This window comes from Tyto alba, unplaced genomic scaffold (genome assembly GCF_018691265.1).
Source record: "Tyto alba isolate M040663 unplaced genomic scaffold, T.alba_DEE_v4.0 Super-Scaffold_6, whole genome shotgun sequence".
Classification (NCBI taxonomy): Eukaryota; Metazoa; Chordata; class Aves; order Strigiformes; family Tytonidae; genus Tyto; species Tyto alba.
The window spans coordinates 55,739,012-55,745,011 of NW_024881327.1; positions in this window are offsets into that span (position 1 = coordinate 55,739,012).

The window sequence follows — 6,000 nt, forward strand, 5'->3', positions numbered from 1 at the left end:
GGTACTGGGGGGGGGGGGTCGGGTGCGGTGCTGAGCCGGGGGCCGCGGCCGGCACCGGCTCCATCCCGGCCTCACCGAGCGTGGGGGAAGCGGGGGGTGAGCGGCCCAATGGGGCTTGGGGTGGCGGGGGGTGGGGGCTGCCCCACCCTGGGGGCCCCGTGCCCGGCCGCCTGCCTCCGGCGGCAAAACCCAGAGAACCCGGCCGTGCGGTGGGGTCTGCGTCTGTCCTGCTGCCCGTCCCCGTGGTGCCCATCCATCCGTCTGTCTGTCCATCCCTCCATCCCTCTCTCCATCCATCCATCCCTCCCTCCCTCCTCTCCATTCCTTCCTCCATGCCTCCATCCCTTCATCGCTTCATCGCTTCATCCCTCCATCCTCTCCCTCCCTCCAACCTCTCCACCCCTCCATCCCTTCCTCCATCCCTCCATCCTCTCCCTCCCACCCTTCCTCCCTCCCTCCCTCCCTCCCTCCATCCTCCACATTCCTCCCTCCTTCCTCTCCACCCCTCCATCCCTCCCTCCATCCTCTCCATCTCTCCATCCCTTGCTCCATCCATCCATCCATCCTCTCTATCCCTCCCTCCATCCCTTCATCCCTCCATCCTCTCCTTCCTCTCCCTCCCTCCCTCCATCCTCTCCACTCCTTCCTCCATGCCTCCATCCCTTCACTGCTTCATCACTTCATCCCTCCATCCTCTCCCTCCCTCCATCCTCTCCCTCCATCCTCTCCCTCCTTCCTCTCCCTTCCTCTCCCTCCCTCCCTCCCTCCCTCCCTCCTTCCCTCCATCCTCTCCATCTCTCCATCCCTTCCTCCATCCATTCATCCTCTCTATCCCTCCCTCCATCCTCTCCCTCCTTCCTCTCCCTCCCTCCCTCCGTCCATCCCTCCATCCTCTCCCTCCCCCCCCCGTCTGTCTGTCCGTCCCCCCGTTTGAGGGGACTGGTGCCGGTGACATTTGTGCTCAGGCTCTGCCACCCTCCACCTGCCGAGGGGACGGGGTGGTGACCGGGGGTGGGGGGCCCTGCCCGGGGGTGGGGTGGGGGTGGGGGGGCTGCCGCATGTTTTGGGGCCAGGGTTGAGCACGGGGACGTGCTCGTGACCTTTCCACTCGGGGAATGTCACCTGTGTCCATCCCGCCCCCCCCCAGACCCCACGCTGCCCCACGTGCCACGCCGTGGGGACGGGGACACATCCTGCCCCCCCCTCCCAGCACCCCGATACTGTGGGGTGCCCGTCACCCTCAGGCCAGACCCCCCACCCCCCTCCTACACCAAACCCCCCCTCCCACCCTCCAAGCGGTTTTGCTGACTCAGCGTTTCCCTGCTTTTCCCTCCCGCCCCCCTTCCCTCCTGCACCCCCCCATCGGCTCGGGCCCTGCGGGGGGGTCCCGGTGCTGGGGGGGGTGTCAAGGCCGTGGAGCCCCTTGGCAAGAGGCAGCACGTTAGCGGGAGCAGAGGGCGGCCGAGCTGCCGCTCGTTAGGGCTGATCCGTGCGCCGCTAATTGATATTATTGCAGGGCAGGGCTTTGGGGAGAGAAAGGGGGGGGGAGAGCAGGATCCCCCCCCCCCCATCAGGACAGGGGTACCCCACGGCCAGCCTGGGGCTGGTGCGTCCTTCACGGCGCCCGTGCCTCAGTTTCCCCGGCCGGAGGAACACCCGTGTGGGCGAGCGGTCCACGGTGCCATCGGGGGGGGGGGGGGGGGGACACGCACACACACACAGAGCCCCCCCTGCACCCATGGGCACCTCCCAGCACCCCCCCCCCCAGCCCTGAGGCCGAGGTCTTGGGGTGCCACGTTGAGGTGTCCCCAACAAAAACCCCTCCTCCCCATGATGGGTGCGGAGCCGGGGGGGGGGGGGGCAGGCGGAAGGGGGGGGTGCCCACCCTGTATCAGCCACCCGAGAATCCACGCCCCCCCCCCTCCTTCCACGGCAGGGAACCCCCCTCCTCTGGGGCAGGATTTGGGGGTGACTCCAGGAGAGCAGAGCCCAGCGGCTGTGCCCCCCCACATCCCCTCCCCCCCCCTCACTTCGTGCACCCACGTCCCACCGGGGACCCGGTCACGGCTTCGGGTGGCGTCAGGGGCCGCTAAGCCCCCCGGCCGCGCCCCCCCCGGGCCCCCCCACACCCTGACACCCAAGGGCCGGGGTTGCCCACGGGGATTCAGCCCCCGTGGCCGTGGGGAGGGAGGCCGGGTTGTCCCCTTGTCACCCCCCCTGACCCCACGTTGGGGAGCAGGGGGGGGAGCCCCGCGGTTCCCCCCCCCCCCCCGCGACTCCCCCCCCCCCGCTGCCCGCCCGGCTCCCCGGGGGGGCTGCACCAGCATCCGGGGGGCTGGTGAGCGAGGTGGGTGCTGGGGTGTGGCTGTGCCACGTGGGTGCTGGTGCCGTGGGTGCTGTGCGTGCAGTGGGTGCTGGTGCTGTGGGTGCTGTGCGTGCAGTGGGTGCTGTGTGTGAGCAGTGGGTGCTGTGTGTGCAGTGGGTGCTGTGTGTGCAGTGGGTGCTGTGTGAGCAGTGGGTGCTGTGTGAGCAGTGGGTGCTGTGTGTGCAGTGGGTGCTGGTGCAGTGGGTGCTGTGTGAGCAGTGGGTGCTGTGTGTGCAGTGGGTGCTGTGCGTGCAGTGGGTGCTGGTGTGCAGTGGGTGCTGTGTGTGCAGTGGGTGCTGTGTGTGCAGTGGGTGCTGTGCGTGCAGTGGGTGCTGTGCGTGCAGTGGGTGCTGGTGTGCAGTGGGTGCTGTGTGAGCAGTGGGTGCTGGTGTGCAGTGGGTGCTGTGTGTGCAGTGGGTGCTGTGTGTGCAGTGGGTGCTGGTGCAGTGGGTGCTGTGTGAGCAGTGGGTGCTGTGTGTGCAGTGGGTGCTGGTGCAGTGGGTGCTGTGCGTGCAGTGGGTGCTGTGTGTGCAGTGGGTGCTGTGCGTGTGCAGTGGGTGCTGTGTGAGCAGTGGGTGCTGTGCGTGCAGTGGGTGCTGTGCATGTGCAGTGGGTGCTGTGTGCGTGCAGTGGGTGCTGTGTGAGCAGTGGGTGCTGTGTGTGCAGTGGGTGCTGGTGCAGTGGGTGCTGTGTGAGCAGTGGGTGCTGGTGTGCAGTGGGTGCTGTGTGTGCAGTGGGTGCTGTGTGTGCAGTGGGTGCTGGTGCAGTGGGTGCTGTGTGAGCAGTGGGTGCTGTGTGTGCAGTGGGTGCTGGTGCAGTGGGTGCTGTGCGTGCAGTGGGTGCTGTGCGTGTGCAGTGGGTGCTGTGTGAGCAGTGGGTGCTGTGCGTGCAGTGGGTGCTGTGCATGTGCAGTGGGTGCTGTGTGTGAGCAGTGGGTGCTGTGTGTGAGCAGTGGGTGCTGTGCGTGCAGTGGGTGCTGTGCGTGTGCAGTGGGTGCTGTGTGAGCAGTGGGTGCTGTGCGTGCAGTGGGTGCTGTGCATGTGCAGTGGGTGCTGTGTGTGAGCAGTGGGTGCTGTGTGTGAGCAGTGGGTGCTGTGCGTGCAGTGGGTGCTGTGCGTGTGCAGTGGGTGCTGTGTGAGCAGTGGGTGCTGTGCGTGCAGTGGGTGCTGTGCATGTGCAGTGGGTGCTGTGTGCGTGCAGTGGGTGCTGTGCGTGAGCAGTGGGTGCTGTGTGAGCAGTGGGTGCTGTGCGTGCAGTGGGTGCTGTGTGTGCAGTGGGTGCTGTGCGTGCAGTGGGTGCTGTGTGTGAGCAGTGGGTGCTGTGTGTGCGGTGGGTGCTGTGTGAGCAGTGGGTGCTGTGTGAGCAGTGGGTGCTGGTGCAGTGGGTGCTGTGTGTGCAGTGGGTGCTGGTGCAGTGGGTGCTGTGCGTGTGCAGTGGGTGCTGTGTGTGCAGTGGGTGCTGTGCGTGTGCAGTGGGTGCTGTGTGAGCAGTGGGTGCTGTGCGTGAGCAGTGGGTGCTGTGTGTGCAGTGGGTGCTGTGTGAGCAGTGGGTGCTGTGCGTGAGCAGTGGGTGCTGTGTGAGCAGTGGGTGCTGTGTGAGCAGTGGGTGCTGTGCGTGAGCAGTGGGTGCTGTGTGTGCAGTGGGTGCTGTGTGAGCAGTGGGTGCTGTGCGTGAGCAGTGGGTGCTGTGCGTGCAGTGGGTGCTGTGTGAGCAGTGGGTGCTGTGTGTGCAGTGGGTGCTGTGTGTGCAGTGGGTGCTGTGTGAGCAGTGGGTGCTGTGTGTGCAGTGGGTGCTGTGCGTGCAGTGGGGTGCTCTGTGCACCCAGTGGGGTGCGATGCACGTGCAGTGCGTGTGCAGAGGGACACCCTGCGTGTGCAAGGGCACAGGGTGCCGGTGCCCCCCCCCACCCCCACCCCTCCCCCCCGCTGCGTGGGGCGGTGCTGGGTGCTGGGTGCTGGGTGCTGAGCCGTGGGGTGTGCGCAGGGTGGGCCCCAGCACCCCTCGCCCCCGGGGGGGGGGTGGGGGGCGGTTTCCGGGGGGGCGGAGGGGACCCGAGGCAGAGGAGGGGGGGGGTGACAGTGCCGTGTCCCCGCCCCAGCGCCAGGCCCGGCGGTGTCACCAGTGGGGCACCCACTGCGGGGGGGTCCTGCAGAGAGGCCGCCCCGGGAGGTCCCCGCTGTGTGTGTCCCCCCCCCCGGATGGGAAAGAGAGCCCCGGCTGCACTGGGAGGGGGGACGGGACCCCCAAACCCCCACGGACAGGGGACGGGACCCCCAAATCCCGGCCGAGAGGGGAGGGGGCAGCAGGGACACCCCACAAGTGACGGGGAGAGGGGCAGGAGACGGAGCAGGGAGAGAGCTCTGTGAGGGATGGGGGGCACCCCAAATCTAGATGGGCACCCCAAGGACTCCCCCAGAGCCAGAGCAGCACCCCAGGTTCAGGGGAGCACCCCAAACGCAGGTGAGTATCCCAGGACCCAGGGAGAACCCCAAATCCAGGGGAGCACCCCAAATCCAGGTGGGAATCTCAAACGCGGGTGAGCATCCCAGGGCCAGGGGAGCCCCCCAAATCTTGGTGGAAACCCCCAGCGCTTCCCCCAAATCCGGTTGAGCACCCCAGGGACTCCCCCAGATCCAAGGGAGCACCCCTGGTTCAGGGGAGCACCCCAAATCCGGGTGGGAGCCTTAGGGCCAGGGGAGCACCCCACCTCCAAGTGGGTACCCCAAATCCAGGCGAGCATCCCAGGGCCAGGGGAGCACCCCAAATTCAGGTGGGCACCCCACATCCAGGGGAGCACCCGAAGACACAGATCTTTTCAGCGGGGGGGCCGCGGGGCAGTGGGCCCCCGTGTTGGGGGGCCCCTTGCACCCCACAACGGGCAGCTGACCTCTCTCACTGGGGGTCCCCCGAGGCCCAGCACCCCACAGCACACAGCCGGGGGGGGCCCCGCCAGGCTTTCGGCCACCCCCTCACCCCCCCGAGGGACCCTGCGGGAGGAGCCTCCACTGGCTGGGGACCTTGGTGGCACCAGTGTGGGGCAGGGACACGGGGGGGGCCTCTTGTACCCCCCCATGGGCTCCCCCAGAACCCCATGGAGATATTCTGGGCTCCCCTAGAACCCCATGGGCACATTCGGGGCTCCCCTAGAACCCCATGAAGATGTTCTGGGGTCCCGTACAGCTCCATGGGATCTTGCTGAGCTCCCCTAGAACCCCATGAAGATGATCTGGGGTCCCCTACAACCCCATGAGATCTTGCTGTGCTTCCCTAGAACCCCATGGGCTCATCCCGGGCTCCCCTAGAACCCCATGGGCATACCCCAGGCTCCCCTAGAACCCCATGGGGACATTCTGGGCTCCCCTTCAATCCCATGGAGATGTTCTAGGTTCCCCTATAACCCCATGAAGTTGTTCTGGGTTCCCCTAGAACACATGGGCACATCCCGGGCTCCCCTAGAACCCCACAAAGACGTTCTGGGCTCCCCTAGAACCCCATGGGCACATCCTGGGCTCCCCTAGAACCCCACGAAGATGTTCTGGGCTCCCCTAGAACCCCATGGGCACATTCTGGGCTCCCCTAGAACCCCAAGGGCCCATCCCGGGCTCCCCTAGAACCCCACGAAGATGTTCTGGGCT